This window comes from Ambystoma mexicanum, chromosome 6q (assembly GCF_040938575.1).
Source record: "Ambystoma mexicanum isolate Mex_15411 chromosome 6q, UKY_AmexF1_1, whole genome shotgun sequence".
NCBI lineage: Eukaryota > Metazoa > Chordata > Amphibia > Caudata > Ambystomatidae > Ambystoma > Ambystoma mexicanum.
In genome coordinates, this window is record NC_090937.1 from 1,477,887,818 (window position 1) to 1,477,913,383 (window position 25,566).

Below are 25,566 nucleotides of genomic sequence, written 5' to 3' on the forward strand. Positions count from 1 at the left end.
TGCACTGTTTTTTCATGTGTGGAGTCACTCGGCATCAAGCTGGCCACGCGACTACACACGGAAGACCACGCTCCTGCCCACAAGGCCATTTACCTGCCCCCCAAAGCCCCGAGCAGCCGCCTACGAGCCGCCTGCTGCCAACGTGCCCTGCAGTTTGGTGCCTGCACAGAAGACATTGCTAGAGGTCCTGTTGCTGCGACCACCTCTGCTGGAACAGAATATTCCCGACTGCTGTACCATCGCTCCACAGCCCAGCCCCATGACCCAGTTGCCCACCCACACCTGCCTCTGGGATTGCCATGTCAGACCATGCATCTGGGGCTGGTGGCAACCTCCAGTCAGAGAGGCAGAGGGCTGCCAGCTTCACTGCCAATGAAGTTGGCATCCTGTTGGAGCAAGTCCTCGGGCATTATGATGCCTTCTTCTCGACATCGCACCTCAACAAGGAAGAACAGGGGGGGGATCTGGTCGGACATCGTGGATGCCATCAACGCGGAGGGGGTGGCATCCCGCAACTACCAACGTGTACAGTAGCGCTGGGAGGACTTCAGGTCCAGGAGCCTCAGCAAGGCCTGGCGCCTCGTTGCGGCTGGTGGAGAAGTGGGACGCCAGGGCCACTTGAGCAACATCCAGATGAGGGTCCTGTGCGCACATGCCCAACACTTCACTACCAGGTCCTCAATTTGCAGGCCCATCTGGAGTCGAGTGGTAAGTGTCCATGTGCTCTTGTCGAACCTAGTGCATGTTGAGGTGTGGCAGGAGTGGGCACCTCAGCAGTATGTCTGGCATGCCCCATATATGGATGTCTGTGTGCAGGGACATGACAGTGCTGCTTGTGAGTCCAGTCAAGAGTGTTCCACATCAATGGTGTCTGTGTTGCAATGCATGATGTGTACCAGGATGTGATAACATCCATATGTTTGCATGCCTGTGACGGTTCTCGGCAATGTTTGTGGTGTGATACATGGATGCTTATGTCACCTTCATGGACGTGCACCGTGTACATGTGCGTGTGCCTGCGTGGTGAGTGTGTGACTGGGAATGGCCATGGGTGCATGACACATGTCCATCTCGATGCATGATTGACTGATGCGGCACAATTGCCAATGAGTACTCTATGACAGGAGGTAGACATGGCCAGATGCATGACTGTCCGGTGGTGTGTGTGCATGTGATGTGCATATCCCATGATGCATGGAAGGTTAAGCCCCCCTTCTGATGTTCCCACAGTGCCTTGGACATGGATGCAAATGTCTGTTGCACGTGCCATGCTTGTTTGTGGATGTGTGTTGCTAGCACTGACCCATGTGTTGTGGAGGGTGATGATGGTTGTGACGTTTGACAGTGCCACTGATGTGCATTTGCTTTGTGGCTAGCAGACTACTGTTCAGTTACCTGATGCTTGTCTTCAATGTCTCCCTATCTACAGCGGCGATTGTGGAAGAGGGCAGAGACAGTGCTGTGGAGCAAACCAAAGCCGGAGACGCAAGGCAGAGTCACCCTCCCAGGTTATATCACCTTCTGGGAGCGAGCGGACTGGTGCCGCGTACGCAGAAGAGGCAGGTGAGCCCCCACAGGGGCAGGACAATGTGGAAGACAGTGCAGAGGCATCCAGGTCGGTGGTGGCTGAGGAGGAGGAGGAGGCCACATCAGACCCGCACTTGGGGCCTGGAGGGTGTGATGCCACTGGTGCAAGTGGTGCAGTCCAGGGACAGGAGGCAGCGCAGGTCGCCAAGGAGGGGCCTGTGCCTAATCCTGTCCCTGAAACTGAGACTGCATCACAGTGCATCGGTACAGATGCATCAGTCCAGGCCCGTCCGCAGATAGAGGAGGAGTCCACGGAAACTGACATTCCTTTACCTGCGGATGAGGCAATCCGTGACAGGGTTGAGCCCATCCTAGTCGGTGTCGCGATGCGCACACGCGTCATTCGTGATGATGTGCGTGCTTCCTTGCAGGACCATGCATGTCAACACAAACAGGTGTGTGCCATCCTGAACTGGCTATGACGGCTCATTGTCACGGTTTCCTCCATGTGCTGGGTGCTCTTGCGACCCCCTCCTCCTCTTCACCCACTATGCACCTTTCGTCCTCCATTCCGTCTTCCGGCCCAGATGCCACCAGGGCCCCCTTTGGTCCTGCCCACCGCGGCCAGGCTGGTGGAGATCCCATCTCTACCACCGTTGGGAGTCAAAGGTTCAGCAGAGGTGATCACCCCAGCAATAGGACCCCTGGCAATGGAGGTTGTGCAGGCAACTTCGAGCAGGGCACATGCACGACAGCCCCGGGGGTTGGCATCTTCCCAGAGGCAGTTGTGGTGGCACAGGCAGATGGCATCAAGGCAGCAGCAGGCTCGACATAGGCGGCGTCAGGACTCAGGGCCAACTACATCACTGGGGCAGGCATCAGCCAAAGGGCAGGAGGACCCTGGACAAAGTGTGTCTTCCATGTGGCAGTGGATTGAGCGGCAAATGGGTGCAGAGCAGCTATAGACACAGAGTTCGATGAGCCCTGGCCAAAACTCTTGGTAACAATGGTGAGCCGTAGGACTAGCCCGCCACCATTGTAAATAGTTATTTTGTGTTAGGTTTCCTTTCTTTTTCTTTTTTCTTTGGAGTCCATGGACATTGCTCCATTTTTTGTATATAGTTGGTTTTTTATAGGGCTTTTTTGGAGGATTCATCTGGTTTTGGCATCATGGACCCTTCAAACTTTCCTTGTGTATAGTTGGACTATTGGGGATTTTTGGGCTTTTTTTTACCCATGGAGTAATGGTGTTTTTTGGTTTACGTTTGGATGTGCAAAAATTACTTGGGACAAGGACCAGTTTAAGGATTTTCACTATTTTTGGATTTCATGTTCCTTGGTATTTGCATTTCATTTCTATTTACATTCATTTCTTTTTCAATGTGATATTGGATTTTCATTTGCTCCTTTTTTTTATTTTTAATACATTTTCATGCAGTCTGATATTAGTGTTGTCTGCTCTCATTTGTTTGCTGCATGTGTCAGTCGTCATTGGTTCAGTCATGTGTCAATGCTGTGTGGCCATGTTGGGCATGTCTTTGGGTGCATGCATGTGTGCTTTTGTGAATGACATGCCATGGGGACTGTACTTGGAAGTGGGGACAATGGATGGGTGTGGACTTGCACTGTGGGGGGGGGCAGCGTGTTGTGGCATTTGAGTGGACATTTGCTACATGATTGTATGTTGTGAAAATGTGTTTGTTGGGGGGACATGAGTCGGGGCATGCTTCCTGGTTCCCGTCACTGGTGGAGGACATGAGTCGGGGCCTGCTTGCAGGTTACTGGTGAGGTGGGGGGACATGAGCCGAGGCATGCATGCAGTGTATGGTGCCATGTTGGCTGCCTGTGGGTATGGTCACGGGTGATGGGGGGGGTCCCTTGTGCTGTGGGCTGCCTGCGGGCATGCTCATGGCTGATGGGGGGTCCCTTGTGGTGTGGGCTGCCTGCGGGCATGGCCACAGGTGATGGGGCTCCCTTGTGGTGTGGGCTGCCTGCAGTGTGTGTTTGCGGGTGCTGCCGGCACACGCAGCATTTTTCACATGATTCGGCAGGCGCGAGCAGGTTTCCCCCGAGTTCACGGGGGTATGCAAGGTGCTTTTCACGCAATTTTTGCAGGCGCAAGCAGGGTATGCAAGTTCACGGGGGTACGCGAGGTGCATTTCATGCGATTTCATTGGCGTGAGTGGGGTACGCGTATTCAAGGGGGTGCGCAAGTGCATTTTCACGCGTTTTGGCTGGCACGAGTGGGGTACATGTATTCAAGGGGGTGCACAAAGAGATTTTCACTCATTTTGGCTGGCACGAGCAGTGTACACGTATTCAAGGGGGTGCACGAGTTGATTTTTACGTGATTTTGCTGGTGTGAGCCTGGAACCAAATTTCACTGGGTTTCGCAAAGGCCCTTTTCATGCGATTTGGCTGCCGCAAGTGGGGTACGCGCTGTTTTTCACGCAATTACAGTGTAGGGGGGCTGTATGCTTGTCCAGGGTTAGCGTGGCTCTTTGCACCGTATTGGGGATTTGTGTCGCTTTTTATGGCGGAAGGGGTGTTCTTGGGGGCGTAACTGGTGCTGGATTTTTGCAGCGCTATGGCTGCAAATGGCTTGGGGAATCCATGAATACACAGTGTGCCAAAATGCTGTTTTGCGCTGTGCCTGGCGTACGCGGCACACGCTCCCTCTCTGCACCAGGCGCGTGCACTACTTCTACAATAAATTCTATGAATTGGCCCAAAAGAAATTAAATCTTGATAAGCAATACATTACCAACTTCTGTTTAAGTAAAATTATATCAGAGAATTGCTTTCTATTTGCATGTCATGTGAAAAGGGTCCAACGTAGCTTATTTAGCTCAATTCCCAAGGCAAAAGGTACAAAAGTTCATTAATCAGTAACATATCCATTAGCTCAGCTGAACAGACACAACTGTGGCTATTCAGAATATATCAGACATTTTAGGAATACAAGAAAGGAAGGCCTGCATATTCAGAAAACCACATTCTTGTGGCATATCATAATGTATGAGAGACACCAGGTCAAGTATCCTGGGTCTGCTCCTTTAGTAAAACAATGCTCCAAAAGACTCCTTACAGCTATGACCAGTTGACCAGTGGTAAAGCAATACCCCATTAGCTATTCCATGTTTGCTTTGCGGCCTGGGAGTATAGCAGCCTAAATCTGCGTGTTGTGGTTAATGAGAAGCTCCCAAAAACAGACTGTGCACAGCTCTAAAAAACAAAAGAAGCAAATGTGTACATTTTGATGGCACCAAAATCGATTCATATTATTGGCCATATCTTCTAAATGCTTTGTTTGTTTTAAAATCTGAAAACAGATTTCAATTCAGCAAAGATCACCACAACACACACTTATAAACATGGTATATCAATATGTGAACATTATTAATAAATGTTCATATTTAAATAACCTTAGTAGCTGCCTGCCTTCTTCAGCCTCTTGCCCTCCCCTTCCCCATTCACCTTTCAATTATCTTAGCACTTACTCTTATCATTGTCCCTTGCCATCTGATAATAGCTTGTCTGACCGCCTTTCCTCCTTGTGTTTTCCTCCCACTCCCTCTCTAGCATTACCTGGATCAGTCGCCAATCTTTTAAGATAGTCACTTGTTTTGTTCCTTTCCTCTTACCTTCTCTCCCATCCCCCGCCCCTTCCCTGCTCACCCTCCTGCCCCTCCTCTTGTCACTCTTGCACTGCAACAAGTGTCGTCAGGTATAGTAATGTTACTGCTAGTATTGTCTCCTCTTTCTCCTTCCTCGCCTCTCCCTTATTGTTCCATGCGCTTGTACTATCTGTTATGTTATGATAGTTTTTCTCACATTCTGATTTGTTTCAAGGACCTGTAAGAATGTAACGCTATTCTCCCATGTTCCCTCCCTCCTTGAAGCGCTTTGAAACACATTGTGTATAGGCACTATACAAATAAACAATCAATCAATCAATCAATCAATCCAGTTATTGGAACATGCAGGATGTTCACAGATTCAGAATTATCTACGTGATTTGAAATATAAAGGCCTCACAATGATACAGGTCCATAACAGAAATTATGAGAAGAAAATAGATTTCAGTCCTATTTGATCATAACTCTGGATGGCTCAAGAAAAACCTACCATTATCACATGGTAAACTACATTGGACAAAGCAAAATAAAGGGTAGGATAATTTGGAGTGTCAGTATCTGAAGAGAACCTATCATACAGCCCATCGAATGAGAAAGTATTGCCCCAAATGACACTGAATGATTGGAGTTTATCAAGTATTTAAGTCCAATCAAACAAGGAGTAGAGAGAGTTCTTTGGAAATGTTCTGACAAAGGGAGCTTGTCCAACAGGAGGTGCGCTGATTGGGTCTGCCTGCATGTAGGTGATGGAAATCCCATTAAGAAGGCCTTTTCCAGAGGGAACCTGGTGCAAACGCCCTGCCTAATTCTAAACTAGATTCCCAGAGAAATTAAAGAGAAGACCAGCTTCAAATGAGAGCCAAGACAGAGAAAGAACAATTGAGGAAATAGAAGAGCGAGAAGGAAGACAGAAAAGAATATGAATGGAGAAATGACAAACTGTATGATGTCAGGGAAAGCTGGTAGAGGGGAAGCCTGAAAAGTAGAGAAGAGCAATAAAAAGATATGCTAAAATGAAAGCCGAAATCAGGTTTTTTTTGCAGCAGAAAAGGAAAAGAGATGAAGATTTTTGCAGATCTTGTGTAAGTGAAACCAACAGGTCAGGCAGTGGTATTATTATTGTGGGAAAAAGTAAAGTTAAACATTACACCCAGATTTCATGCAGTGTCAGAGAAGAGTAACAGAACCAGGGGGAAAGAGAAACAGAGGAGGAAGCGCAGAAGAAGACGACTTCGGTCTTTGAAAGGTTCAGTTGAAGGAAATGAGAATGCATCCAAAGTTGGATGGCATGCAGACATGGATAGAAAAAATTGTGGCGAGAGTCAGGGAAGTCAGAGAAAGAACAGAACATTTGAGTGTCATCGGCATAGAAGTTAAACAAACACTCAAATTCTGATATCACTTTAGAAAGAGGGGATGTGTAGAGTGGAAACCATGAGGGGACCAATAACAGAACCCTGGGGAACTGCAATGGGAGGGAAGGGGAGCGAGAGCCAGACTAAGAAACTGAAAAAGGATGGTTAGAGAGATAAGATGAAAACCAGAGATGGACACATTCCAAAATACCCATAGACAAAAGAGATGAAAGAAGTGTGGACTGATCGACCATATTGAAAGTAGCAGAGAGGTCAAGTAGGAGTAGTATCAATAAGTTTTAGAATGTCTAGCATTGAGCGGAGAGTTGGTGACATGAAGTAAAGCTGGTTAGGTTGAGTGCATGGGATGAACGCCAGATTGGTGAAGGGGAAGGAAAGCATGATAATGGAGATAGTCAGAAATTTTCGGGTGGAGAGCACACTTAAGAACTTTAGAGAGACAAGGGAGAAGAGACATGGGGCAATAGTTGGAGGGAAGAGCGGGATCCAAGGAATGTTTTTTCAAGATGGGAAGTATGATAACATGTTTGAAACTTGATGGGATAAACAGAAGAAGAGAAGGAAGACGTCATGAAAGAAGAGAGATATGGGATAATAGATGGGAAGACTTTAGGAATGAGGGAAGAGGGCAGGTGATCATCAGGAGAAGCAGCAGGATAAGACCTTGAGAGAAATCGGGCAGGTTCAGTATCAGAGACGGCAGTAAAAGTGAATAAGGATGGAAGTGAAGGAGGAAAGGTGAAAGGAGCAGGGTTGGTAGTAAATGCTGGTAGGGAAAAACATAACCATAAGAATGTTATATGAGAAATAGTTGAAAAGGCAAAGAGAGAGAACTTAGACAGGCAGAGTCAGGCAAAGGATGAGAGAGCAAATGATCAAATACCTGAAAAAGATGATGGCGGATGGGGAGAGTAACATTTACTTGCCACCACTGCAGCTTGATGTTGATGGTGGTAGCCCTCTGAATGTGGAGCTATTTTAGAAGGCATGGGTGGACAGACTGATACATCATGCTGACAGCTACTGCCTGTACTCCCAGATGACCATCAGTCGGGAGGAGCTGAACTATTTGATAGTGATAATGCCTTGGCCAGGCCCATGCAGCACCATAGCCATAGAAAAAGAACAGATGAAGTGCCGGTTGTCAGACATGGAGCTGGAGGGATAGTTGCACACATATTGTGGTAGTGGCTCCCCAAATATACAATAGGTTCATAATGGGTTGCAGAAGCTGCTCAGTGGCACCACTGCCTGCAGAGTTCAAAAGGGAGAGAAGACAGTTGAGAAGGGTTTTGTTTGGAGTTAAAGGTGCTAATATGGATCAGAATCACATTCATCAACTGAATAGATAAAAAGGCCCAAAATAGTATTGCAAGCCAACCATGTGCTTTACAAATTCCCCTTAATTTGGAACTCTATTGTATTCTGTTCCGCCTGTTATTACATATTTTCAATTTATATCCATAGCATAAGAAACGCTGTCAGCAAGGCATGACCCTTGTGTTATTCAATCTTTGGCATGGTGGTTACTTATGAAAAATAAATCAAACCATGACTAAATGTAATGTTCATTTTAACCAGACTGGCTAAAATAGAAGTGATATAGGCAAACTTAAAAATTATGTGAAGTTGATCCTTCAATTAAAACTGCATGACATATGCAAGTTAAGGGCTTCTCAGATGATGCAGCAGGCAGTCTTGCAAATGAAGAAAAGCTTTTATTTACTATGCCCATGGAAATCCTTTCAGTTACTTTAAGACAGGCAACACCCACCCACATTCTCATCCATGCTCACTCCGACGCCAACTGACTCTCAAAGAGAACATTCATTCAAATCACTCATCCAACATTCTCTGAGCTCTCGTGCACACTTCACTCATACACAATAAATCTCCAAATCATCATGGCCAGCAGGGTAGGCAAGCCAGGGCACATCATCACTTCTTCCCTTTCACACAACACACATTACTTTCACAAGTCACCACTCTCTCATTCACCCAGACACCAGAACCAATACTCAGCCTAACCATCACACACAAGACACGCTGCACTCATAGATCCACTAAACACATCAACCAAATCCTTCCAGCTGTAACAACCAAGCAGGAAGATCAGAAAATCATAACTATCCAACAACAAAATGACATGGGAAATGCAGTCCTGGAGCCCGATGCAACAGTGCACAGCAACCTGCATGCACTTGATCAGCAGCATGTAGAAAAGTGCACATCAAAATGCTTTCAACACTACACGTCATGAAACCTAAACAACACATGCAACTGCCCACTCACTCTTCACGCCCTTGATGAAACAAAGGTGACAAACCACTGGGATTCGCCATATATGCAGGGCATGAACCCCATATCCACTCATGTACCTCACATGAAAGGGAGAGAGGTGACCACGCTTGACACAAAGCATTCCCTGAGAAACCCGGCATTTAGTTAACCAGGTGACACATACTAATCAAGGCATGACCAAAAGCACCACCAGCAGGGCTGCCACCCCTGGGAATCAACAGTCATCTTTCACCTATGTTGGACACTGTCTAACCAGCCCAGGTGTCCCACACCCTGAGAGTCAAAAAAACATGCACTTGTGCCTGCCACATCCGAGAGCAGTCATGTTCCCACAAATCAGGGGCCGCTCCAACCAATGTGACAAATGAACTTCCTGGGCACCAGTGTTCCAGGGATGAACATCGGTTTCTAAACCAACAATCAGCCCCACACGTCTAGTACACCAGAAGGGATCTGAACAGATTAGAAACACAAGTAAATTATAAACCTCCTTGACCAATTTTGGTAACATGGACATAATGGCAGGCTTATCTCTGCAAGGTCATAGATCGTTGGTTAGTTGCAACCCAGCGAAAAAACTATTATTACCCAGTGATAAAAGGGACTGTCCAGTCAAGGTTGTAAACAAATATCTACTTTATTGTTATTATTTACAACAGACAGTTCTAGCAAACTACAAAATACAGCCCACCCTAAAAAGGAACACAGCGGATATACAAAGTTGCCGCTTGCAACCTTGGTTCAAAACATAAGCTGGTTTGGTATCAGTCTCGCCGACTCACCGGCTGTGCTGTCTTTCCTGATGCTGCTTTGTTGTAGAAGCCAAGGACAGTACCATGGAGGCAATTGCTCCACCCTGCCTTGGTTATCGGCGTGCAAGAGCACCGGTTACCTCCGACACCCTGTGCAGGTTTGATCAGCCTTAATTCCTGGTTTTCGGCTTCTTACTTTCCAGGGCTCACAAAAGTAAGTCTTTAGAGGTCACGGGTACTTCCCTCTTTGTGACTATCTCTGGTCTTGCCGTCGTTCTCCTTGTATTGAACTGTCATCTTGGAACTGCTGCTTCCTCATGTGGTTTGCCTCACTCAGAGTGTGCTTTCATGCTCCACCTTTTATCCATGTGGGGAAGTGTGATGGAAGTCAGGTGTGTGTAATAATCCATAATTGCCTGACCATGCCTGTCCACGGTATTGGGACATGTCAGGTATACGGCTATGGTATTAGTCGGTTTTGGCTCACAGTGAATTGTCAGTGAGAAAGTGTTTGTGTTGCAAAAGGGAGGGGGGTGGAATTCCCCGGTATCCTACCTGGTAGGATGTAGAAAAGGTGTTATTGGGAAGGGGATACCGCATCTCACCAACCGGTGTTCCACTTCTACTCCCCGAAGACCCCTCATCCAGGTCATCCTCCCGCACTGGTCCATCCCCAGGAACTGGATTCATAATCAATGGCTGTGTCCTGGCACCTGGATGACAGATCCCCGGGGACTAGCGGGTGAGACACCTTCAGGTTTCTCACAATACTGACAGGAGGGTAGTCGGTGAACAATCCGTCTTAACTGTTCAAGGTCATTTGGTTTCAGCACCAAGGGAGCAAGGGGTCGTAAATGTCACTTGGGGCATTTGGAGAAGGACTAGGGGGACAGAAAAAAGCTTATGCCCTAAGGTCTGTGATCGTCTAATCCACAAGATGCTGGTGTAGGTCAACGTCACTACTTTTCAATACATGCTCACACGCAATCAAATTGTACATCCCTTTAACTGTGTCAACTTTGTCACCGTCCACCCACCCACTCAATATTTGAATGACAAATGTGTGAACGCTTCAAATGTCTGCCCACTTTTCTTTCTGAGCTCCCTAAAGCTCGTGAGATACTGTTCTGGGGTTTTACAGAAATTCCTGAGGAAGGCTGCCTTCATGCTCTCATAAACAGGCCTTTCCTCACAAGTTAACTGAAGAATTGCATTAGTCCCTGGTGTCAGTAAGTGACTCATCAGGGCTGCACCCCACAGTACCTCATACACCTCCTCTAGCTGAAAAGCCAACTCAAGCACTTCAAACCAGTCAAACATATCCTTCCCCACTTCATAAGCCTGCACTAAGTCTTTGGGGATGTGCCATCAGGGTTATCCCAGGCACTCTGGTTTGAGCTACTACAGCTGCTTTCACTACAGGTGCATCTGTTGGCCTCCTTTTTCTCTTCAAGCGCCAGCTTGCGCAGTACTATATCAGCCCTGTCCCGCTCTATGGTGACCTTGTCGGCTGTTTCTATTCCTCTAGTGGTAGTCTTCTCTCCTCGAGCAGGAGCTTTCTAGCTGCTACCTCATATACAACTAGAACAATTTAGATATTGTGCTGTGGCCTGGGACCTGCGGTATGCCACACTAGCCCCTGTCATCATTGACTCTCTCGAGTGTTGAGAAACCACACTTGCCCTGTGGCGGGATGATTGGCGAGAAAAATGTTTGGATCTACTAAATGAGGAAAACACGTACATCAAACTGGATGGGGATCCAATCATGAGGATAAGAGCACTCATTGAGAAGACAGTGGATGAAGCTTTTGAAAATGAATGGATCAGCAGTAAAACGTGTGAATTTCTAATTAATCAACAATCCATCACATCAGTGTTTTAGGGACTGCCCAAAATACATAAGAACCAGAGTGACCCACCCTTGAGACACATGGTGGTGGGAACTGATAGCATATTTGATCCTTTATCCATATACATCGATCTATTACAACCATTGATTCAGGACATCCCGACGTATCTGAAAGACACTACAGATTTCCTCAACTGCATTCAGAAGATATCAGCACTTAGATCAGAATGTGTATTGTTCAGCATGGATGTCTGCCGTTTGTACACATCCATTCCACATGAGGAAGGCATACAAGCGGTAGAATGGCTTTTACTTAACTCACAAGCATCCAGAGGTGATCCACAATTCATTATGAAACTCTTGAGTTTAATACTTAACAAAAATTATCTCAGATTTCAGGGTAACTTTTACCTCCAGGCTACTGGTATATCAATGGGGTCAGCAATGGCCCCTGTGTACGCACACACTTTCATGTACAGATTTGAGCACATGCATGTGCTAGATAATGCGGAATGGACCAGTAATATACTAGTATGGAAGCATTTCATAGATGACATTTTCGGTATCTGGTGTGGTACACCAGAAGGATTGACCACCTTCTTTAATCACCTGAACTCAGTACATCAGAATATCAAATTCCCAATGGAAATTGGGACAACATCCATACAATTTCTGGATGTTTGCTTGGAAATTAAGGACAATCACATTACTACCAATGTTTATCGTAAACCAACCGATGTGAACAATCTACTACACTCACAAGCTTTCATCCAAAATCCATGCTTGGTAGCTTACCGTATAGCCAAATCTTAAGGCTTAAGAGAATAATCTCAGACCTAGCGGGACTAGATGTTGAATGTACAAAACTTCTGGATACATTTGAGAAGAGGGGCTACCCACACTCTGTCCTAGTAGAGGCTAAAGCGAGATCATCTATTGTGAGCAAAGATCACTTGCTGACTCCTAGAATAAAAGACAAAGAGACCCAATTGCTCTATCTGTCCAAATATTCACGACAGAGTTTCCAAGTAGGGAGAGCCATTAAAAAAACATTGGGGTGTCCTGCAGAGTGACCCACTTCTCCACAAACTATATCCCAAATCTCCTATGGTGGCTTTCAAAAGAGGTCAGAAATTAAGAGATAAACTGGTGAGAGCTGAGAAACCTCCGAAAGAGAAACAATTGTTGTTGAGCACTAGAAAGAAGGGTACTTACGCCTGCTTCGGTTGCTCACATTGCAACAATGTGATTAAAGGTGAAACTATTGCACATCCCCAGACGGGCAAACATTACAAACTTAGAGACTTTGCTACTGGCATTTCTGTAGGTTTCATTTATGCCATTAAATGCCCTTGTGGCAAATTATATGTGGGTCAGCCTACCAGACAAGTAAAAGACAGAATATCCGAACATAAATCAAACATCAGATGTTAAAATACTAAATCTCCTTTAGCAAGGCATTTCACTGAGAATCATCACACAGTAGCTCAAGTCAAATTCCAAATATTGGAAGTTGTAGAGAAACCATTCAGAGGGGGTGATTACCAGTCCATCCTCGTCCGCAGAGAAAAGTTCTGAATATATCTCCTAGGTACCCTGAACCCAAAGGGACTCAATGAAGAGTTTTCTCTCAGGTGTTTTATGTAATGGCTATCTAAGCATTGACACATAATTATATCAAGCTATTGTGCAACATGGGGCATGACATCATACTGTAGCACAAGGTGGAATACCTGTTATATTATGACTGTCTGGGTACTGTTGACCGGCCAACCCGTAACCATTCGTTGGTACAATTGAGCAACATTGAAAATTGAGTATGTATGAGTGAATATCCATACAATGCATATACTGGTGGTGGAATATCTGTTAAAATAGTGCCAGTCCGGGGACTGTTTTACCAGCCCACCTGTCACCGTTTGATGGTATTATGGACCAACAGAGTAAAATCATGTATATGGAGGTTGAATATTGTTGAAAGGGACAAGTGAGCGATACTGTTTCTATAGAGACCAGAATGTAATTGTTGCATGGTTTAGATGGATGGTAGATTGTTACGCCCACGACTTTGGCTATTGCCCACACCTATGAAATTCTATGCGCAACTAAAATTGAGTAATATGAGTTACTTTTAAGAGGTGATTTAGAACTTAGCAGCTCAAAGAACCACTTAAATTGAACATCATATTTGTTAGTTACAATCCGTAGTCTAGATTGTTCACTGCATTTATGACCATGAAGATAAGTTGCATTTACGCGATCGTAGCTCAGAGATGTATTAATCCAGTACATACATCCAGTGTATAGTCTTACACCAGTTTATATGTGTGTAAATGCTCTCAGCCTTGGATTACTCGAGCACATATATCCAGCGAATATCCTGACACCATCTAACATTCTAAGATGGCGCTCATATTACATCCAGCTTGACAAGATACCTAGGTAGTGATTACCAGTAGACGGACTTCTTTCAGTCCTTCTTCAGTTTTGATTTCTTAAATGCAACATATGGGGTCCTGGAGCACGCGCAGGTCTTCCGGTGTCCAACAGGGTTGCCCTGACTATGGAGAAACCCACCAGGGAGCGCGCAAGAGGCGCAGCGACTCTACTTATACGTGCGCATCTTTCACAACTCTAAAAGGAAGATCTATATCCACGGTCGTATGAACCACTTTGCATCCGTGAAGATATACTGTTGTCCTTGCAGGTGAGCAGTACACCGTGTTAATGCACTGCGCTCCCATAAGAATCTGTTTAACGTTATATAACCCAGCGACCACACGTTTTATGTGCTTCTCTATAGATTTTCACCAGAGCATGCTATTGCATATACATCATAGTAGGAGATACGCCTTCAGCACCAATTAATTAAGAACCTGCAGAGTTTGGAAGTCACAGTCCCAGCCTCTCAGCAAAGAGATGTGAGTCTGTTTAACTAACACAGTCATGTTGCTTAGCATTCTGTTACTATCCATCTCAGAACGTACCTCCATTGGAGGTTTTGTTAGATACATAGTATGTTCATAATTTTTCATATCCATATTTTTGACAGATCACGAGCCTGTTGAATAGCTGGAATGAGGGTCTGTTATGAATTGATGCCGATAGCACGTTTTGGAAACAGTCTTTTGAAGTAGGACGTTTTATGAACAGAAGATTGTATTGGCTCGTATGGGTGAGACTAATAATAGTGTAGAATTTATATTGCTCACAGTCATAAGAGCTCCAACATGATATTTATATGTTCTGTTCACATTAAGGTTTCCCGCCTTGTGACAGAGATTTCCAGTCTAGATGATTGAGAATCATAAAACAGTAGTTCATCACTAATAGAAGAAGTAGATACAGACATTTAAATTAAGGTACGCCTATTCCTTTGTGAAATCCTTCCTTAGGGTCTCTATACTCAGAGGCACAATTACTTTATATAGAGAAGTATCCCTGGACACTAAGGACCAGGACAAAGGTTAAAATGTTGATCTGTTTCTGTGGGGGGACCTTTATCTTCACTACATAGACAAAAGGTATCTTGAATGTGATGTTTGGTGTAATCAGTAATAGTACAATCCATTCATTTTGGTTATGCTAAATTGCATGTTGGTCTCCGTTATCGCTCACTCCTTTGAATGTGCTCTAAATTGTCAAAAGATTCACTTATTTTGCCCATTCCCTTGTCATGGGACTCCCTCAGGATTTCTATGCTAGACTGTGCTATTCCTTAAAAACTCTGATGCTTGATTGGAAGGCATACAACTGATATATTCTCAAACTGCATTATTGTTTTACAGTTCAATCTTGGCTCAAGAAGAAGAGATGGTTATCTCGAAACGCGTCATCCTTTCAATTTGAACTGCATACATGAGTTGATGATACTCATCCACACAGTCCATTTATTTTTGTACTTGGTATCTGCATCTAATAAGCAAATGAGAAATAATTTGTTTTACACATTAAATAACTGTGTTTTTTACTAAATGAATGTCCAATATGTTGTTTATATCTTCAATTGTTGTTAATTAGTACTAGTTTAAATACATAAACTTGGTGAACAGTCTCATGACGGATTAGTAACAGTGTGCAGGGGACGGGAGGGTTCGAATTTTGGATCCTCTTTTCTTCTCTCCGTAGGTGTATCAGTGGTCCTGTGCCAGACCCACTTTTCTTCCCCCGCACCTTAAATACTTTATAAATAACTATATATTTACTGTAAACCCTTTCTATTGGAAAAAACATGTGTAGTGCACCAACAAATCTCTTCTCACAGTATGATTGTCGAGAAACACTGCTCATGCGGTCGTCCTTGTCATTTTCCCCCTGCGGAAGGTCTTGTCCATTTGGGTACATGGGGCATAGCCATCCCTTGGGGTCTGCTCCCCAACCACCCTCGCTTCTACCCAAGCTTGGAGACAGGTCAGCAACTCAGGTTTATTAACCTTAGTGCTGTGGGGAAGTCCCATCTCTTGACATAAGTCGCACAGGACTTCCTTGGTCCTGCCTTTTATAGTCTCCATGTCAAGATCCATGACTATTACTAATACCTAGCAATGACTAAACGTTGCCTACAACAATACTTTTATAGTTGGGTGACTAAGCTGTAACGAAAGGCTCCAACTGATCCGACCGCTTGCCAACAATGTGACAAATCGACTTCCCGGGCACCAGTGGTCCAGGGATGAATATCGGTTTCTAAACCATCAATCAGCCACACACCTTTAGTACACCAGAAGGGATCTGAACAGATTGGAAACACAAGTAAATTATAAACCTCCTTGTCCAATTGTTGGTAACGTGGATGGAACGGCAGGCTTATTTCTGCAAGGTTGTGGATCATTGGTTAGTTGCAACACAGCAAAAATACAATTAATACCCAATGATAAAAGGCACTCGTCTAGTACACTATAAAATACAACCTACCCTGTAAAGGAGCGCAGAGGATGGACAGTTTCACAAAGGGAAGAGATGCCCTCTGGATACTGACAGGAGGGTAGTCGTAAAGCAATCAGTCTTTACTTTTCAAGGTTATTTGGAGCAAGGGGTCGTAAATGTAACTAGGGGCCTTTGGAAAAGGGCCAGGGGAACAGAATCACAATGTACCTGGTGCTCGAGATGATCTTGAAGCTCAACAGTGTTGAGTCAATTCCAGAATGCTTTGCAGCTCCTGTGACAGAGTTCAAGATGGGAGACAGCTGCAGGAATCAGGCGGCAGGCAGTTCGACAAGCGAGACTGGACAGACGGCTGCAGGCTGGCCTACACGGTGGCTCTGAGTCTGTGCTGGTTGGCAGATCTGTAACTTTGGTCGAGGCTTCTCAGACAACGTGACAACCGTCAGTAGAGCGGCTGGTCACGGTACACCGGCTCGACTGCCTCGAAAATGTCCTTAAAAGATGTATGCTGGTTGATGCTTGTTGTGGAACTCATCCTAGCTTCTTCAATGGGCACGTGTCATCCTTTAAGGCAGATGACCCAAAGTTGAGGAGAGTGTTTGCAGGCAACAGCCTTGTCCTTTTTTCAGAGACTCTCTGGCACTTCCCACCGCAGAAGCTTGCTGGCAGAACCTAGCAGGGCATGCTGTGTCCTGGCTGGGTACCGCCTCTGGAGCTGCTGGACGGGTCCTCTGAGTCCAATATCTGTCTTTGTTACCTGTGAGATGTCCAAGGGATGCATCTTCCTTCCCTCGTGGAAATTCTTTCCTTACTTCACTGATGAAAGCTGTAAGGCAGGCAGTACCTTCACCCATGGTCCTAATGAGTCCTTCTTCTTACTCCTCTCAAAGTCGTCGGATGGTCTGATAATTGAGGGCTCAGCCCTCATTCAAAGCCAAATGGGCCCCAGTGATTGGTGCAGGATATGTCTACCTTAATGAACCAATCCCGGGTCCCCATCAACAATCTGCTGTTATGGACGAGGTAATAACCAGAGTGCTTTGCAACAGGAAAAGTAAGTGGTGACAACATGTACTACCAAGTCCCAATCATCTTCCTGTCTGTTGCGGATCAAAGTTTTTCTCTGGTTAATTAAGCTCTCTGTGACTCCTGATCAAAGCACAGGTCCCCCTTGAAATGTGTGACGAGAACAGACTTTCTGTCTCCATCAAATCACATACTTATTCCCTCTGAAAGGGGGGTTCTCTGCAGGGGTTGCCTACTGTAAACAGTTGTCCCAGACATGACATTGACTGCCCTTCATACAGAGGGCTGGAGCTAGCTTCAAGTTGACACATTGCATATTAAAGATGTGTTAGTTTCCTGTCCTTGTGTTAGTTCTTTGACCAGGCCTCTTTGGCCTGCTTTCATTTGATTCTCCTCAGTATGCACTGCCACCACACATAATTTTGACAATAGAACAGGGCAGATCCATGGATATGCTATGATATGATTGGTTATTTATAACACGCATAATACCCAGAGGTTTCTAAGCACGGACCCGGGGATCGAACCTGTGGTGCTCTGTGTCATCTTGCTTCCAAGGTGAGCATGTTGCCCCTGAGCTATCCTCCAAAGACAGTGATATTTAATTAGGCTGGCCATGGCAGTAGAAATGTGTTGCATTCCCCCTTCCTGAGATGCTTTGATGTACCTGTGACTGTCATATTCCAGCTAAATTTGACTGGGAAGACTGCACCTGTAGGCTGTGTCCCCACGGAGTAGACTTGACTACGTGTTTGATGTGTGGCGAGCATAGGAAAATGTGTGCCGATTAGCCCCACACATTTTCTGAGGTTGAGCTCTTATCATTCTATTTCTTTAAAAAAAAAAATGCCCAGGTGAGCGCACACTCCCCGTGCGGATGGTTGAATTCCTCACAGTAGTGTTTCTATAAAACAACATGTCTGTACACAAATATCAACCCCAGCAATGGGAAAGGTTGAGTTGCCTTTGCCAGGATATTGTACTGTGGAACGGCACACAAACACAGATCTCTGAAACAGGTTAACTCACTGAGCTATCTTCTTCACCATGGTGGAACTCGAATTTATCAATATTAAATTAACCTTTTATTATTGATTTTTATCAATATATTCTCTAAAGAAAGATGAAAAGGCCAAAAAGGTAGTTCTGTAGTCAATGCACACGTTGGGTCTACCACACTAAAATGTTTCCATTAGAGGTTTGGTTGATCTGATCTGAACTTAGTCCTCAGCCTACATTATCATGACATGTTTAAGTATTAAAATACTGTGTATTAACTCCTCTGCCTTTGGTAGTAGGGTGGGGGCCCCTCCCTGGTGGTGACATATCAGTGTGTGCAAATAACCAAACTTGTCCTGTAAAGCGCTGGTAAGCGCTTGAAGTAGAAGGGCCACCAGGTAGCAGAGAGGGGATTTCAGTATGCATAGCATATCTCCACAGAGCGGCCTGTTCTCACTCTCCTTTTGTTGTCAGTCATCACTTCATCATGGCTTTGCTTGAAATTTACAAGATGGTAATGTCACTATAGTGTGGGTGCCATGGTGATGGCTTGAACGGAGAACCCCAGTAACTTGCATGGTGCAAAGCGCACAAACGTATTATTAAAATATGCAGGCCAGTGTTTTATTTCACATGACTGCCTGACATTGAGCTGCAGGGAAGATTCCCAATCCCTGCAAGGCCCCCCTACCCTTTGAGGCCCTGGGCACTTTGCACCTCTGTCACCCGGCCCTGCCCGGGATTTTAGCAGAGTGCTCTCCGATCCACATGCTTGATTGAAGTGAATAGGAGACCATAACATGTGAGTCCACCTTCGGGAGGATCCTACCAGCACAGCTTAGATCTTCCAAGGTCTACCTTAAAAACCGGTCTCTTCTTCACTTAATTAAGCAAAAACAACTAGAAGTGGGGTCTTTACTGGCCGGTAATCGCCTGGAGACAAAGTTAAAGGTCTGAGCAAAGTGAGGGCCTTTATTGGGGACTCCAGCGCCATTACTGTTGTAAGAATTTGCAGGCAGTATTCGTCCAAGCGGGATGGTGCACTGTGCTTCTGCAATATTTATGAGAGTGATAGTCCACTGGCAAAACATTTTCTGCATATGTACTCAGTGCTGGAAATGGAAAACATTTATTGGGGGAACCCTGTAATGCTTGGAGGGGCGGGGCCACAGGGAGAAGGGTTGTGGGACTGCAAGGCGTGGCAACAGGCTAGCTCACACAATACAGTATCTCTTCATGGAACACAATCCTGGTGATTTACATAAAAGTAAAGAGCATTATGGGAACATACGAATGTCCAACATTTTAAATTTGAAACATGTCTTACAGTTATTCAGTAAGAAACCCTTTTGAACGAATAATGGAAATTGGGCTCTGCAGTTTTGATTGGTCACACTACTCACCCTAAGAAAAAAATATATGTACATTGCAGAACATATATACCAGTTTGGACAGCTCACACAAGTATGCAATTATTTGGCTGTTTCTGTATTCTGTTTCCTGGGAAGCTTGGGTTGCTCATGCATGTGATAACTCGGCTTCCAGAGAGGATCCTATTCTAAAGCTGAGTTATCACAAGCAACCCTGCTTCAAGGGCAAGTCACCTGCTCTTTGAAACACGGGTTTGCCCACGTGATAATGCGGTTTTGGAGATGGTGCTCCGGCAAGACTACGTCGGCCCATTTACTGCCCTGAATGGACTGCCTGTTTTACTGCTAAGTGTCCACATTGTTTTTTAAGACTAAGCCGTGAAAGCTTCTGCAATAAAAGGACTGATTGATGAACTGGTTACTGGAACATAATTAATGGGTATTTGGTTGGCACAGCAGATCCGGTCAGTCTTGAATTCCTTCTAAGGACAGGTCCTGCTGCAATAGTGAGAAATTCAGGGCCAATGGTCCCAGGAACGGCCCTTTTCCTGGAAGGTTAATCCTGTTTCTCCAGTGGGGAATTGCAGATGGATTAGACGCAGACACTTTTTCTATGTTTAAAGTCTTCTTCTCCCTCTCATGGAGTGGGCATGGAAAGTGTGCCCTCTTCTTGGCATGTTTCAGTAAAGGAGCATTGCACTTCTGCAGAATGCTGGGTGACCTGTTGCAGGGAGTGGGGATTGGCACAATTAGAGCTCTTTGATATGCCAATTGGCCCGAGCTCTGTTATTACCCTGCTGATGGGGAGTGTCAGAGAGGGGATTAGCCCACAGACACTTCCTGGCACAGTCCTAAATCTTCAGGCCCTTTGTTCTTCATCCAAGAGTCAAAAAGGATGAAGGCACACTGGGAAGTGCTTAAGAGGCTGCAGCAAGACCCCCTCCCGCTCCCCACAGCCGACGACCTGCTACCGTGTACACGACAGGGACTCCTCGATGCTCTGGCTGTATAGTGTTGTCCCTTGGCTATTATACTGTGTACTGTACGTCTAATCCCATTAAGACACTAATGTGTTATTAGCACCTGCCATGCTGTCCTTTTAATCGCATTATAGTTAGTCATTTACATGTGTATTTCCCCTTTTCATGTACACGCCTCCATGTGGACATTGCCTAAAATCAAACTTCATAATTCCCACAATGCTGTTTTCATAAGGCATTTCGTATATTCATCTCATAATCGTTTTTGTTTCAATGTTGCCATTTCCCAATGATGTTGTACGAGAGAGTATTACACTATTACATAAACTCCCATCCCTGCCTTGAAATGATGTATTCTGCTTAGTTTCTTCCCTAGCTTTTTAGCATAGGTTGACGACGCAGGAGGATATCTCAGGGGCAACGGGCTCCCCTTGGAAGCAAGACGACACGAAGCACCACAGGTTCGATCCCCGTCGCTCTTAGAAAACTCTGGGTATTAAGCAAGTTATACATAACCTATCATATCACATCATCAAATATCACAATAACTCAAAATAAACGTATCTTCCTAAAATGTTATCCCTGCAGCAGTGAGTGTTAGTTTACAAGAGGTATATCGTTGAAAGATACCGAAGCACTTTCACAATATGGGCTATATATACTATGCTGTAGCACCATTAGGCCTGATGAAGACAGGTTGGAATGACTAGCCCCTCCTTGAAACACGCACCATTCTATTAGTGCTTCGTGCCCATCTCACTTAAAAGCGCTGGAAAGAACTAGTGTTATTAGTGCCGAATTTTATGGTTCTCGAAGTATCTACCTCAAAAGGATTAAGGTCTCAGCCAGCCGTTAATTGTGGGATTTGAACTTGTGAACGGCAGGCCTCATGTCTGCAGTGAAGTTAACTCATGAGCTATCTTCTCAGACAAATGTTTATGCTTGTCTAAAACCATCTCAAGTCTAACTATATGCTTTGAGAAATACAACTTTAAAAATGTTTAGAGGAACCTGTGGCCGGAGTAGCGTATATGGCGCATAGGTTGGATGAGCACCGTGCTTTAGACGCTCAAGCCAGGCCTGCTAGTCACACAAACAGAGCGAATTGCATTGCAGAGTGCCAGCGTCCACAGACTAGATAGAACAATGGAACTTGGCAAACTCTGCTGTGTTCACTGTGCTTTTCTTCTGTACATTTGTGAGGACCTTCTATGGAGATACGTCCTAGTTCACACATGCAAAACAACGTATTAGCCTCTTGGAATGTCATTTCCATCCTCCGCTTAATCATGTTTTTCCCCCTTCCCCCATAACTACGTCCATCCTTCCCAGTAACACTCCAGGTGGTTTCCCTCTCCACTGGAAAGGGAAACAGCGAGGGCCTGATTCATGGAGTTTTAGCCAACAAATACCCTGATTCACAGAGCGGTACAAGGTGTATTTTGCAGTGCAAAGGGATTTCGCACTGGTGCAAAATTGGTGCAGTCATTTTGCACTGCAAAAATGACACTATGCCATAAACTAGAAAAATAAACTGCGTCCAGAGCGGCACCCGCGAGCAAACTCAGAATGTTGCGGCGAGGTAACAACGGCGCCGGTAGCGCTACCAGCGCCGTTGTTGCTTTACCGCAACACTCCTAATGAGGCCCAATGTCTTGTTTGTTTTTGGTTTTCTTGGTATGCAAAAAATACTTTTTCTGGGACATTTACGTGCAAAAGGTTAAGAAGATTCAATGTCCTGACTATCTGAAAAAATACAGCAGTGCAATGGGACAGATTTAATTCATAGGAACAAAATGGCGTATCCTTGTGCTCCTCTGTTAATAGTCCACAAAGCCATCAGATAGAAATGCATTATTGGTGCACTGGCCCTCCCTTAGTACTATATCACTGGATTTGACAGGCAAATGTATAGTCTCAGCAGCCACTCAGTTCGATATTATAGAATCTTTGGTACACTAACTGTGGCAGAGCCAACATTAATGTTCTCCCCTGTTGCTGCCAGTCTCAGAGGTTGCTTGGGCCATGAAGAACTGCCACACAGCTATGTCCTGTTATGCCAAGTTAGTAAGTCTAGTATAGCGCACCTGCCATTTTCTAACTTTCTAGGAGCTTTAGGATCTGCAAGCATTGGGGCAGGGTTCGAATGCAGTAGCAGGGGCGCTGGCAAAAAATTACTTTGTTACAATATGGATGTGTGCAGATCCGAAGATGAGTCTCTGTGTGGTGTACATTTGAGATATTTTGTGAGCTGTCTTGAGCAGTAGGTAATGTGCTTTCCAGGTTATTAAGTTTTGTTTGTGTGGGCGTCTGTGTGTCTGTCATTGTGATGCTTGAGTTGTGTAGGGAGTTGTGTTGAAGTTTCTGTAGTGGGTTAGTTTGTTGTTTAGGGAAACAGCACAGACACATGCCTTTGGATGGTGTATGTTCCATTGGGTAATCTGTGTTTTTTGTCAGTGCTGTGATTTATTGTTCGTTAGGATGTAAAGTGGAGTGATATTGGAGTGTCTTTGATATCAAATCTTTCTCCAATCAATGCCAACATTTATTGCTTGGACGCACTGTGCAAGAGTGGGAATTTGTGGCTTTCAAAGTGCACTTTAAACAGAAACTCCACACAGAAAATGGAAGCATTTTGCTTCTGTTTGTCTTTGCCCATGGCGCACCTGGTAGCCACTGACCAGACGAGGGGTGGACCAAAAGAGCAGCTCCCAAGAGACCCAAGGACCAGGGGAGAATGTCTCACTAGAACAGCAAAGGAATGGAGTGGAGAAGACCAGAGGAACAACTAACAACACAGTTTTGCTTTTACAATAGTTTTACTTCAGTCCATTTTTAATTTTGGCTATCAGGTGGTGCTTCTGAGCCAAAAGAATTGCATTTAAGTACATTTAGGAAGAAGATGACATGTGAGGAGGGACACACAGCTTGAGGGTGTTGTTTAGTTATTCACCAACCCATTTACTGCCCATGTCCATGTTGATTCCTATGGGCATTTCCACCCAGGTCCTGCTACTCTTCCCCGCCTCCTAAAACAAATCCTCTTGGAATATCTTTGTGGTTACTCTATCAAGCAGTAGTATCAACCGTGACCTTTCCGTTTTATTTCGAAGTAGTCTGCTCGAGAGCTTCTAGCTTAATTACAGCCGCAAATATGTTTCAAGTGTAAAACAAATGTTTTAAATAAATGTCCCTTCAACCATATGACTCATATCTGTTCCTTGGAATGAGGTCATGTCTACGCAAACATTGACAAAGTCAACTGTTTTGGCTTGTATATATAGAAAGGCATATGCCAGACATGCATCTGCCTAGATAATCACACCATATTGCAGATGTTGCATGTTATGGCCAGGTAGTACCATTATGGCAGTGCCTGGCAAATGCTTATCGGGTGCCTATATAAAAGGTAAAACTGTTGTATTTGCCAAAGATTGGATTCAAGGAAGTGACTGCAGTCATGTTATTACTGGCATTACAGAGTGCTTTCCGGTCATCCCACTCCCTCCGTGTGGGTGCAGCATACCAGAGTATAGTGCCCTAGTAATTTCTATAGAGAGAATCAAGCCTCAAGGGCCAGGTTACCTGAGATCATAAAAATCTTTGATGACACTGGAGTTACCTTTTGACCTCAAACACTCACCAAGTGGGATGCTATTTTTCAATGATTTGGGATGAGAGCTTGCTGCATGTAAAATCTAGTTTTTGTGCACTACTTTTTTATGTTTTGGTGTTTTTTAATTTTTTAATTTATGTATATTTCCAAGTTTAAGAAACATATTTAATGTTTGTTCTGTTTTCTAGTAAATTGTAAATTATGATCATTCGTGTTTCGATGTTCGGTAAAATAGTCATCACTGTTCTGTGACAAAATGACTAATGCTCTGCCCTATACTACTACTAAATCCACAATGACCCAATCACAAAGGTGATACAGGCACAGCCATACCGCCTTCACCTCTTTTGGTAACATGAACCAATGGCAGGCTATGCTCTTCTGGAGGGGTGAGAGCTAGTACAGATGCGACACAAACAATATTATCGTGTAGCAAAATAAAAGAATGTCTAATCAAGTTTCTTTAAAAATTAGGAACTTAAATTAAAACGAACAATGTACACAACAAATTGCACTGCAGGATGACATTGACCACCTTTCACAGGGAATCAAAGGAGAAGCTTCTTGGGCCAGGTACCACATTTCTGTTGCTGGTACATTCAGGCTAGACAGCTAATACACACCCAGCCCTGTCATGAATTATCACCTCACCAAGTTGAAAACATTATGACATCCAATGGTTGTGGTGGTATACTTGTGTAATCACAGTGGTTACCATGTCATAACCAGCCATGCTTTTATTTATCTATTAATGTGAGACCATTCTGATGGGGTATACAATTATTATATTTTGAACCAGAGGTACAGGCAGTTAATAAGCCACCTCTGCCTGTTGGGACTTTGTGTTCCACCAGCTGTTTTGGAATGTACATGTGAACTTTGAACCTACTCTGCCGGCACTGCAGGGCAGGCACTGGGCATGTCAGGAGGTGGTCGCAGCATGGGCACATGCATGTCATATGTTTCTAGCATTTTAAAGGCCCATCCCCATCTTAGCACGTGCAATACAAATCAATAGACACACACCAACGGGGAATGAGACTAAGAGGACAGGCTGCTAGATTTTTAGTCTTTCTTTATAAAGAATTGGGATCCAGAGAACTCTGCTGTCCGAGAGTGCTCTGGCAAACAATACACTTAAAATTGATTATAAGGGCAGAAAACATCATAAGTGATGTCAGACATGAATGTTGCAAAGTTCATCATAGTTGGACACAAGCTTGTGTTGCATAGGCGCATATAGGTG